This window comes from Panthera tigris, chromosome A3 (genome assembly GCF_018350195.1).
Source record: "Panthera tigris isolate Pti1 chromosome A3, P.tigris_Pti1_mat1.1, whole genome shotgun sequence".
NCBI classification, from domain to species: Eukaryota; Metazoa; Chordata; class Mammalia; order Carnivora; family Felidae; genus Panthera; species Panthera tigris.
Window position 1 is genome coordinate 62,292,921 of NC_056662.1, and position 12,671 is coordinate 62,305,591.

Here is a 12,671-nt window from a genome sequence, read left to right on the forward strand (position 1 = left end):
GCAACACATGGGTGCGGACTGTGAAGCTGAGTAGACAATATGTTCCATTGCTGCTGGTTGGCTTTGCAGATCCAGATCCAGAGCCCAGTTTTTGGAAAGTTCGTTGGAGTCTTTCCAAGGTCTGTCATTGTGTGTGTGTCGTGCCTCAGGTGGCTTCCTGTCTAGTTGATGAGTAGTGTTGCCACCAGAAGCCGAGGAGAGTGTTGGGGTGGTGACTGGTGTTGACAAGAATCACCCAGGGAGTGTTGTAATGAAGATTCTGGGGCCCAGCGAAGCCCTTGGGCTGGACTGCTAGGAAAGGTAAGGAGGGGACAATCAACTCATCCAGGTTGGCCTGGGACATCCCCAGCTTTAGCACTGAAGGTCGCTTGCTCTTTGAAAAATCCATCAGTCGCTGGCAGATCAGGAGGGTTGGTCACTCTAAACAAGGTGTTCAGAGAGAGGCAGAGAGCGTCAGATGAAGTTAGCTTGGAATGGTTTCTTGGGGTTGCTGAGGTAGAATCATTTCTCATCTTAGGCTTTGAGTTTTGGCTGTCCCCTCAGCCCTGCTGTGGAGTAAGTCTGGGTTTTCCAGACACCAAGCTGGGACAGAAAGGAAAGGAAACCATTGTTTCTTGAACACCTGCAGTGAACCAGCTGCTGCTCTAGACCTTTATTACTGAATGTATCCCTTGGTAGCCTTTTTATTGCACCCATTTTAGAGGCAGGACACTGAGGCATATGAAGTTATGTAATTGCCTGAACTCAGACATCTTCCAAACAGAGGATATAGGAGTACCAAGTCTCCCTGACACAGAAGCCCAGGCCCCTTTCTAGGTGTTTTGTTTTGTGTATGGGGGTGTGTGTGTCAGAGATGTGGCTGGGACCTCAGCTTGACAGTTGTCCTCAGTCCTCAGGGTTGGGGTTCTCCTGTGATCTAGAGAAGGCCTCACGGACTGGACAGTGAGATAGTGAAGGAAGAGGCACCCAACCAAGTTTTTTTGGGCTGGCCAGGGCCTGGCTGTGCAGGTGGCTCTCCACCACCAGGTGGCGCTGTGGCTCTGCCTTAGAAGGCTCCCCGCAGCACTATTGCTGGTGCAGAGCCCGCCAAACCACCAGCCGCTGGGCCTTATTTAATCTGCAGCCTGTAGGCAGCCTGGGGCCTGTCCACAGCTTTCTGGCTTTCCTGGACTCTGGAAGGACAAGAAGAGAGGGGAGAGGGGAGAGGTCAGAGGTTGGTCAGGAGAAGAGGAGGTTTGGGCCAATGCAGAGTCTTGGCGGTAAGGGTGACCGATGAGCACAGCTGTGAGGAAGAGGGGTAGAGATTGCTGTACTGGAACTAATGAATTTATAACATGGGCCAAATCATCTCCTGGTGTGCACAAAACACATCAGGATAAGTAGACTTGCTCCCCCATGGTGGGAGTGGGGGGTGGAACGTGGGCAGAGAAGAGGCAACTTTTCTGTCCTACAGACCGTTTTGGTCAAGGGAAGGCCTCAGCTGGAAGGGCTGAGAGGCAGAGATGGCCAGGGTGCCTCCAAGTTGGGGGCAGAGATAGCCCCCAGTCATCTGCCTGTCTGCCCCCTGCTGATCACAGGGGCCCCCTGCTATCCTCACTGGGGGGCATAGGAAAGGTCCTCATCCGTCCTCCAGCTGCCCTTGCCATTTGGGAAAATGGCTTCAAGGATGCTGGCCCTCAGGATCCCACTCTCTTATCACCTATTTTGTATATCAGGACTCAGGCCTTCTAGATTCTCATCAAAAGACATCACTACAACAAACTTTTAACTCTTTTTCAAAGCGCACACCAGCGCCACGTGGTGACTCACTGTGGATTAGCTGCCTAACAGTGGGTTTGGCCTGCACATTGATGTCAGAATGTGAAATAGTGTCTGCACTGTAAAGCCCCAAATGCATCCTTGGCACTGGGGAGTTGAGCAAAGGCCTCCTGAGGGGAAGGCGTGGTATGGGTACAGGAGGGCTTTGGGAAAGAGGAGTACTTGGCAGTGAGACAGGGAGCAGAAAGCAGAGGGAACTTCATCAGTTTTACAGTCTGCCTTTCCCTGGTTTCTGGGCTGAGTGCTGTGACAGATGTGCCCCTTAGGAATTTTTTTTTTTAATATTACATTTTCATTCATCATCTCTTCACACAGAATCTATTAAAATATTTTGTTTCATTTGTATTTACAATATCATTCTCTCTCCCCTTTTAATTCAATAGGTAATATAGCCACAGATTCAAAATTCAGAGGGTTCAAAATAAGTAACCTTTTCCTGTTTCATGTATAAACAAACAACCTGATGTTTACCAACAGAAAAACAGCAAGGACAGTGAAAGACAATTTGTGGACAAAACGTGTTAAGGTGTCACCCTGATTGTTGCAAAAACTCTCTCCACTCCCCACCCCCGAATTTTGAGAACTTTTTTGAGAAGTTGCAACTTTTTGTTAAGTCAGGGCTTTCCCTGTATGATCGATTCTGTGCATGGAAAGTCAGTGCCCATCCTGAGATGAGTTAGTCTTTTTCTTCAGTTCTTTCTCATGGCTTTCCAGTTTGCTGTCTGACCCTCCTCAGAGATGTTTCTTTTAGTGACGTGATTATGAGACAGAACCCAGGGCTGGCTTAGCTGCCTGAGGATGGTGCCTTTGGAGGCCAAATGGCCTCAGACCCCGGTCCTGGCTCTGGACCGTCCCCATCTGACAGTTTTTCATGGTGGGAGAAGCAGGCTGGGAGGGACCAGCCTCTGAAGTGGAGTTTCCTGCTGGGGAAGAGGGTCTGGAGGAGCTGACTCTGCCATGGGGACTTGGGAGGGGGGAGACTCTGGTCACTGTCTGAGTGCCCTTGTCGGCTGGTCTCTGGGCATAAGGGAGTGGAATGTGGGCAATTCTGGAGGACAGCCTGTGACTTGAGGAGTCCTACCCATCAGACTGTGGGGCAGAGCTGGAATCTAGACCCTGGAGACTTGGGAACCAAGGAGGACATTGACTGCGAACTCTGAATAGGGACCAAGGTGGGCCCTGGGGGGTGGACCTTCTGGGGGATGGAGGAGCCCAGTTAATCAAGACAGGCATTGGTCAAGGTTGCCCTGGTAGCCTGCCTGCCCTTGGCATTTCAGAATTTGGAGCCACAGTAGCCGAAATGGTCCGTGCAGTAATGTGTGTGTGAATCCTTAGGAAACAAAATCATTGTGGGCATGTGTCAGGCCCTGAGCCAACTGTAGGGGTGTCATTACTGCCTTGTGCATCGGTCCCAGAAGGAAGATGTAGATGCCCCCTCCCTCCCTTACACCATCTCCCTGGATCTTGGAGATGGCCCAGTCAACCTCATTCATAAAGGGGCCCTTCCCGTTCCAGATATTCCAAATGTTGCCTTTAAGCCCCCTCCCCTCCCATCATGTGACTTCACATGGCATGCCGCTCTTTCTAGGGCAGAGTTTCCTCATCCATAAAATGAGATGGTGATCCTGCTCCAACCTACAAACCAAGTGGCCAAATGAGGGAATAGGTGGAATGCTGTTCTGGAAAAAGGAAAGTGAATCATCTGAGTGCAAGATTCTGAAGTGGTTCCACCCAACGCCCGTGGAACACAGCTCCACAGCTGTCTCTCCCCAGGGCTCCAGCAGGTGGCAGCATTGCCCTCCCCCTGTGCTGGTCACTCCGGGGCCTCTCCTCCCAGACACTGGTGTGTAAGACCTTGGACCTCACTTAGTTCACACCCCACAGTCCCACCTCCCATAGGGAGGTGGGGGGTAGGGATCTGAGTGGCCTCTGAGACAGTGGCCAGGGCTGGGAGCCTGAATGCCCCGGACAGGAAGGGCCTGGAAAGAGAATTAAGATCTTGTTCTTTTCCTTCAAAACAGCACAGACAAGCCAGGAGGAGGAGACCTGGTGTGCATGAGCCTAAGAAGGCTGAAGGGAAACCTTGTCTTGCTCTGCCACGACCCGTCCCACACTGCTTGGAGGTGGCAATTTAGGATCCAGAGGCAAGGATTTGTCCTCTGCCGGGTTTTTGTCTTTAGCCAGAAAGACCAGCTGGCATTTTAGCGGGGGCAGAGGTGGGTGAGTCCTCTATTTTTGTGTGTGCCAACGGGTTGAAAATTTAACACATTTCAGTTCATCTGTGCAGAAAAGAAGTAATTTATTTATTCATCTCTAATGAATGTGGTCTTTCTCCCAACCCCTACCTGAAGACTAGTGAGAAAAACAACAAAATATTCAACTCAATTTTAACATCACAGGACCTGATGGTTTAGCGTGTCCTGTTCAGTGATGTTTTTTGTTTTTACATTATTTATTTATTGATTGAGAGACAGAGAGAGAGCGCATGCAAGTCAGGGAGGGGCAGAGAGAGAATGAGACACAGAATATGAAGCAGAGATTCTGTGTCAGCACAGAGCCCAATGCGGGGCTCGAACTCATGAACCATGAGATCACGGCCTGAGCCGAAGTCGGACGCTTAACTGACTGAGCCACTCAGGTGCCCCAGCGATGTTTTGTTTCTCTTGGAGCAAGGGCTCAGTTCTCAGCCTGTCTTCCCTTGCTTCTCTCACTAAGATGGTGTCAAGGGGTATGGACATACAAGGGCAGCTTACGTGACATTTAGTGGCAGCAAGGAGTTGCCCGGAGTGTGGCGTCCTCTGGGTTCCCGGCAAGGTCACTTGCCTGCTCTCTTGCCAATGATGGCACTTGAAGCTGAGTTTATGTAACTCCTAGTCTAGCCCCTGTTAGTCTTCCCAGAGTTCCAAAGGGAGACCGGACAGGGGCCCTCACTGGGGTTCCTTCTCTGGAGCAAAGCCAGACCGGACTGCTTAGTTCCCCTTGTTCTTTCCTCCTGGTGCCTTCCTGCTGTCCCCTGGGCAGGAAGGAGTGGACCAAAAAGCCCTTTCTTCTCTTGCCTGGGCATCTGTTACATAAAACGCCATGGTCACACCCAAGAAGAGAGATGAAGGAAGGAATCCAGAAAATATGCTCTTAAGAGAACAGCTTGGTTTAGAAGACTTTTGACCTAACATAATCATATTTTTCCTGTCAGATGCCAAACATTACAGCATTTTTTCTTCTGCTCATTCTGTCTACATCAAACCTTCATCTTAGTCTCTCTTCAGGCAGAGATGGATGCCTCAGGCCAAGGAAGATGGAGGTCATGAACTCACAGGGCAAGAAAGAAAAGCACATTCATACATTTTCAAATGTCCTTGTATGCTTAAAATGTTACTAACATTGGACAATGGAACCAAAGGAAATATGACAGGTAAAATGTGAAGGCTTTCTCAACAGGGAGGATTCACTATCTTGCCTGTGTTAGATTTCCTTCCAGGGAGGATACATAGCGAGTCAGAAGTAGATTCCACTCAGCAGAAAGAGGCACACACTGTGAAAAGATGGCCCAACCCAGTGGGAATCCTTCCTGAGCTTCCCGGGACCAAGGCAAGACCAGGGCTGGAGTAGGATGAGATGAAGGCTGTGAGTGGTGAGGTCCTCTCCAGGCCCCTCATTTGCCCTCTCCTGTTGGAGGAAAGAAGAGATGGTAATTCAAGCTAACTAGGAGCCTGGGAAAGGGGGGTGGGTGGTGGGTATAATTCACTGTCCTCCTTCAGTGCTGTGGGCAGGCAGACCATGGTATGAGCCTTCATCATTCACACAGCTTACTCAGGAAGGGGACTTACCGGGCAGGGCTGATTGGCCACACTCACAGGTACTCACTGGCACATGTGGCTGGACACATACTCAGCTGCTCATATTCATGTGTGTTTCCACGTGAATACCTGTAGAACTCTCAGAGCAGTGCCTGACCCAGTAAGCAGGCAATAAATGCCAGCTGCCATTACCATCCAGGGCACCACCAAAAGTTCTCTTAAACATACCTAGAGAGACACAGACACCCAGGTGTGTACATTCGCATATTCAAAGACAAGTAGACACCTGTAAATATTTACATGGAAGCACTTGAATCTCAATAGGTATTGTTGAATACAATAGGTATTGTTTTTGCACTATACAAGAGGGTTAAGCAATTGAATCCTTACAACAACCTCACGAGTGACTATTGTCATTCATCCCAATTAACAGATAGGTGAATTGGGTCACACAGAGGTGACAGCTCAAGGTCACATGGCTAGTAATTGGTAAACTTGGGATTCGAGCCTAGAAAGCACACATAACTGCCTGCTATTCTGCCATCTTTCGCACAGATGCCCTAGGCGCAATCACAGACCTTCCCACAGATGTGAAGAAACCTCTGCATGTAGGTAGATGCACTGCCATACTCATAAGACACATCACAAGGCATGGGATCCCTGCAACATGCATGCTCAACCATGGCTCTGAACCTTGCAGAACCTTCCAGCCTTCTGAGTCAATGGCCTAATTTGATAATTCTCAGGGAGTGAGCTTTCAAATGACTCCAATAATGCACCAGCTATAGTGGATGTTGGGTTCACAGCCCCCACCCCATGTTGGGGGCTCAGGGTGGTTTGAGGGAGGAGGCCGGACTTGCCTTCACCTCCAGGGGCTGAATCACATTTTGGCTTTTCCTGGGATCTCAGGACCCCTGGCCTCTTTCCGCCCCCTTGTCCTTGGTGAGTGCAGGATACTGCCTGGACCATGGTCTTAATTCCTTGTGCTTGCCCAAGCCTTGTTCTTGTTCCTCAACTCCATCCCAGAGACAGGTGCCCCCCACTGGAGGCTTTGAGGTGGGTCCAAATGGGAAGTCTCTTAGCTTCCTAGGCCTGGGGGAGAGCTCTCTGCAAAGGGGAGGGCAAGGAGGGCAAGGAGCCGCCTTTATGGCTTTCCTTGGCTCCTTGCTGAGTGGATGCTGTGCCAGATGTGGGCTTTGGTCCAGGACCAGGCTTGGGCAGGTGGTGAGGAATCATTGTCTCAGAATGTTAGAGAGACCTAGGGACTTTGAGTGTCTAGTTCAGTTCCCTCATTTTATAGGCTAGAAACGGAGTCTCTGAGATGGGAAGGGATGTGCCTGAGGTTGCCCTGCAAATCTTCAACATTAAGTCTTAACTCCAAGTCCAGTGTTCAGTATGTCATAGAATGAGGCTCCATGGGGGACAAGACAAAGGCTTCCTCAGTGTACAAGTTACAGAAATCCAGGACAAACCAGAGTCATTGGCATCCAAAGTCACATTTCCTTGCCTTGGGTGGCTGACTACAATTTTAATCTGAACCCAAGGAGACCTTTTAAAAAATATTTTGGCTGTTGTGTGTAAGATACCTCTGTACCTGGCCAGGGCACTGGCTCTGAACCACATGAAGACTTTTGGCCTGAAGAGATCTGAGTACACCTTAATATATCTGCATTTAACTGAGAAACAATCCTCACAAAAGTCTACATTTACCCCATGTTTCTCCTGGACTGTTTTCTCTGTTGGCAACCATTAACATTGGCACTTTCTGTGTGCCAGGCTCTGTTCTCAGCACTTTACCTGTGTTACTCATTTAATCCTCTTAGCAGCCCAGGGGTGCAGACACTATCATCACCATTACCACCATCATCAGCATCACCACCATCATTGTCGTAGTCATCATCATCATCATCATCTTCCCCATTTTATTGATTAGGAGACTAAGGAACAAAGGGATTAAGTAATTTGCCTAAGGCCTCCAGATTAGAAAAGGGCAGAGCAAGGACTCAAAACCAGGCAATGCCTCCTCCACACTAGAGCTGTGAGCCTGGTCCTCCAGCGTACGGTCAGCCATCCTCCCCAACTGCTCCCCTTGAAATTTCTGAGAGTCTCATGCCCAGGGACCCCTATACCAGTAAGGAGAGCCCAGGCAGGTAGAGAGCTGTACACAGGCCCCAGACATGTGCAGTCTTGGGAACCGATCATCTACTGCACAGTCCTGCAGAATTGAGACATACGTGTGATCCGGGCCACACACGTGTCTAGCTCTCCTGGCCTTCAAGAAGGCCTGTAGCTACTACCACCTGCTCTACTCTACCTCCTTGTCCTCCATTCTCTTCTCCCCACATGACACTTTTGATCAAAATGGGGACAGATCCATTTCACCTGAAGTTGGCAAAGAAAAGATGAGGGTTTTTCAGTATGGTGCATAGAAGGAAACTGGGGGGGGAAAGGAAGACATTTGCAAATGTGAAAATGATTGGATGTAAAAAGCATGGATCTCAGGTACTCACTAGTAGCAAACTCTGACTCCGTTTGACTATGGCTCCCTCCTGGCCTAGCACGAGGCCCTGGGCCCGGACCTGAGGGCCTTGGAAGGATGTGATGCTCTCCAGAACAGGTCAGGTTTTAAGATGACTCTGGGGAGGGGTTTGGCTCTGTGGTATTCCCGTACCTGGTCCCAGGCCAGGTCAGACCATTCAGATTTGGTCAGGGGAGCAGTATTGGCTCTGCAGATGGGACAGGTTGGCTTCTCAGGACCCACTCCACTCCCATGCTCCTCTCTGGTCTTTTTGAGGTAGTTGCTCAGGTGTTCCTTCTGGCCCAGATAAGTGCCCAAATTCTCTTCTGGCTATTGCAGTACCTCTGGCTCCCCCCTTGGTCAGGCACCTGTTACATTGTTCTGGTGATTTCCACTCCTGGGGGAAGGGTATAAGTGGAGGCCCACAGACCATATGTCTAAATAGTCAAAAGTTGTAAGTCAAGCTAACAAACTGTTCATTAAAGTATGTTCTGTCCTTCAGCCTTGATGAGTTTACCTTCAAAATGATAAAATTAAAAATACACAGGGGGCCTGTGTGGCTCAGTCGGTTGAGTGTCCGACTTTGTCTCAGGTCAGGATCTCACAGCCCATGAGTTCGAGCCCCGCATTGGGCTCTGTGCTGACAGCTCAGAGCCTGGAGCCTGCTTCAGATTCTGTGTGTCTCTCTCTCTCTCTGCCCCTTCCCCGCTCATGCTCTGTCTCTATCTCAAAAATAAATTAAAAAATTTTAAAAAATGCATATGTAGTTATTATTTTTATATGACTGAAAGTTTGCAAAATGCTGAAGACCACCAAACTGAATTATTGCTGATATACATTAGGGGCTCTGTTCATGGGCCAGTGATGTTTGGATGAATAATACAAACAAAGACATTTATAATTCATAAATTAGCATGTATTTATTCTTTGAAATTCATTTTATTGCCTTAATTTCAGCAAAATCAGTCATGCTTTTATTTATTAAAAAATTTTTTTATTAAAAATTTTTAATGTTTTTATGTATTTTTGTGAGAGAGAGAGAGAGAGAGAGAGGGAGAGAGAGAGAGAGAGAGATAGTATATGAGCAGGGGAGGGGCAGAGAGAGAGGGAGACACAGAATCCAAAGCAGGCTCTAGGCTCTGAGCTGTCAGCACAGACCCCGATGCAGGGCTCAAACTCGTGAACCGCGAGATCATGACCTGAGCTGAAGTCAGATGCTTAACCAAGGGAGCCACCCAGGTGCCCCTAAATTTTTTTTTAATGTTTATTTATTTTTGAGAGAGAGAGACAGAGTGCAAGCAGGGGAGGGGCAGAGAGAGAGGGAGACTCAGAAACCAAAGCAGGTTCCAGACTCTGAGCCATCGGTACACAGCCTGATGCGGGACTCGAACTCATGAACCACGAGATCATGACCTGAGCAGAAGTCGGATGCTCAATCAACTGAGCCACCCAGGTGCCCCAGTCATCATGCTTTTGTAATAGAGAACTCATAATTTGTGTTCTAGTGAACAGTAATGACCTAAAGGATTAGAAACAAAATGTGATTGTATTCAGTTGTTTTCGTAAGCTATTGCCATGTAACAAAACACTCCAAAGTTTAGTGGTTTAAAGCAATATTAAAGATAATTTTATTATCTCTCATGGTTCTGTGGGTTTACCAGGCTTAGCTGAGCATTTCCTCTGCTGCTTTGCTTGGAAATTCTCGTGCGGTTGTGGCTAGCTGGTGGCTGGGGCTGGAGTCATAAGAGGCTCAACTGAGGTGCTGGGATGGCTGGTTCTTTCCTCCTTTTCATATGATCTTTTGGTCTTTCTCCGTCCATACGGTCTCTCTAGTAGTAGCTGTGCTTCCCACATGGTAGCAGAACTCACAGAAGTGAGTATTCCAAAAAGGAGGAAGAGGAAGCTTCCAGTCCTCTTAAAGTCTACATCCAAAATGTACGCAACATATACCCACTGCGTTCCATGTGTTAGCATGAGTCACCGCCCAGCTTCAGTGTGGGGGGGACCACACAGGGTCCACAGACCACATAAATACCGGGAGGTTTGTTCCCTGGGGCCTTCTTTGGAGACCAGCTACCACAGTGTTGGAAGTGAGTGTTGTAACAAAAATTTAAAACCCATGGCATTTTCTTTGGGACAGTTTGGGGGCAGAAGCTGAAGAACCTTAGGGAGAAACTGAAGTCTTGAAACATAGAAAAGGGGACGGAAGCTATTCACTGGCAGAAATATGTGAGACCATCCCCTACAGTAATGGAGAAAACAGAAAGGGTGCCTATGAATTTGTGATACGTCTAAGGCCAGTTCCAAGCAAAATGTTCAAAGTGCTAATTGGCTTCTTTCAGCTGGCTCTGATAAAATAGGAGAAGATTGAGATGAACTAAAGAAGTTTTGGAGCAGAATTAGTAAATCTAAGGAGGTCAGGTCTGTATTCTAGCCAGCAAAAGGCTCAAAAAGCAAGGATTCGCCTCAGGACAAAGAAAATCCTGGGTGCTGCCAGTAAAATGTGGTCTCAGGTATAGTGAAAGGTATGGCTGTAATACCTTTGTGAAGAGCTCAGAAATATTTAAGGGCATGTGTTTAGACCCTTTGGATACACAACAGGACTTCTAAGAATATTAAGAGTGTATCTCTTAGATCCTCTCTGCTGGACAATGGGATTGAGAATCTCATAGCAAGCTTAAGCAGGCTTAAGGTGAGAGGAGCTTTTTCTTTAATGGAGTAGGTTTTAATTTGATATATAATAAACCCACATGTTAAAAAAATTTTTTTTCAGCTTGGATTGAAAGGGACAGAGACAGTTCAAAACGAAGAGTCTTTTTTTATGGGCAAGAAACAGGCTGAGAAGTCAATGTGGTTACAAACACTGACCATTTCTTCTAGAAAAAGAAGGATAATTCAGAGTATGGAACTGAGAGCCACAGACACCCACTCCCAGAGAACAGGACTAGGATCTAATTAAGAAATTGGCTTGATTTCAGAATTGTTCCATACAAGTTTTGTCCCCCCCCTTTTTTAAAAATGTTTATTTATTTATTTTTGAGCAGGGGGGGAGGGGCAGAGAGAGAGGGAGACAGAGAATCCCAAGCAGGCTCCGCACTGTCAGCACAGAACTTGATGCGAGGCTCAAACTCACGAATTGTGAGATCATGACCTAAGCTGAAATCAAGAGTCGGACACTTAAACTACTGAGCCATCCAGGTGCCCCTCTCCTTTTTGAATGAGAGTATCTATATCATTTACCCTGTGTCTACCTCCTTATCATTTGTTGGGGTTAAGATAACTTGTCTCTTTTTTTCACAGAACTTGAAGTCAGGAGGAGTTATCTCCAAGCATCCACACCTGAGGGGCTTCCTCTTCTCCAGACCTGATGGAGATGCTGAAGTTCTGGATCTGAAGCGTAAGCCTGATAACGTCACAGATGAGACTGTGGGGGTTCTGAGGATGATTGTATTCAAATGTGTGAGGAACATGATTCTTTGAAGTGCTAGAGGGCAGCCCGTGGTAGCTAGTCTTCAAAGCTAGCCCCCCAGTAAACCACCTCTCCTAGTATTCATGATCTTGTGCTGTCCTCTTTCTGGAATCTGGGCTGTTCCTATGACTTTGGCTAATAGAAAGAAAGCATTGACAGTGATGTCATGTGACTTCTGAGGACAGGTCATAGGGAGCCTTTTGGCTTCCACCTGGGTTTCTTAGAATGCTTGCTCTGGAACAAGCCAGCCATCATGTAAGCAGTCTGATTCCTTTGAGACTCAGATGCTATGAGGAGGCTAAGCTAGCTGTGTGGAAAGTTAACAGGAGAAAGCAATACAGTCTGTCAGACTCTACCTGCTCTGGTCATCCCAGCTGAGATCAGATATGAGAGTCAAGATGCTGCCATCTTGGATGTACAGCCCAGCTGAACCTGCATCTGACTCTTGACCTGCAACCATGTGAGAGACCCCTCCCCCTGGCCGCCAAGGGACCACTGAGCCAGTCAATCCACACAACTGAGGAGATAAAAATATTTTAAGCCACTGGTAACTGAAGCAGTAAAAAAAAAAAAAAAAAAAAAAAAAAAAAAAATGTATTTTAATTTAAAAATGCAAATTAGGGGTGCCTGGGTGGCCCAGTCAGTTGAGCATCCGACTTTGGCTCAGGTCATGATCTCATGGTTCGATGAGTTCAAGCCCCACATCGGGCTCTGTGCTGACAGCTCAGAGCCTGGAGCCTGCTTTGGATCCTGTGTCTCCCTCTCTCTCTCTGCCCCTCCCCCACTCATGCTCTGTCTCTCTCTGTCTCTCTCTCTCAAAATTAATAAACATTAAAAAATGTAAAAAAAAATTATAAAAGAGCAAAACATTGCATTTCATACGACTTTTTAGCAAGTTATTTTTCTTTCACATATTCAAAATTATCTATTAAAATTAAAAGGCAAATGTAACCAATGGTAAAACTAATGCATTTTATCTAATACAAAAATTTAAGTAAAATATTTAAGTAAAGCTGAATTTTTACGTTTTGAAAATCTCATTCACTCTTAGTAAAAATTTTTGTGCAAG

At 47.3% G+C, this 12,671-nt stretch overlaps 1 long non-coding RNA gene across 1 annotated transcript in view; it reads left to right on the forward strand.

Annotated features, from left to right (window-relative positions):
- Positions 1-12,121, forward strand: part of LOC102950750 — a 30,415-nt gene extending 18,294 nt beyond the window's left edge. Inside the window, exon 3 of the long non-coding RNA XR_001511939.2 lies at positions 11,434-12,121. This is a non-coding gene — a long non-coding RNA (uncharacterized LOC102950750). The remainder of the gene's footprint in view (positions 1-11,433) is intronic.
- The last annotated feature ends 550 nt before the right edge of the window (positions 12,122-12,671 follow it).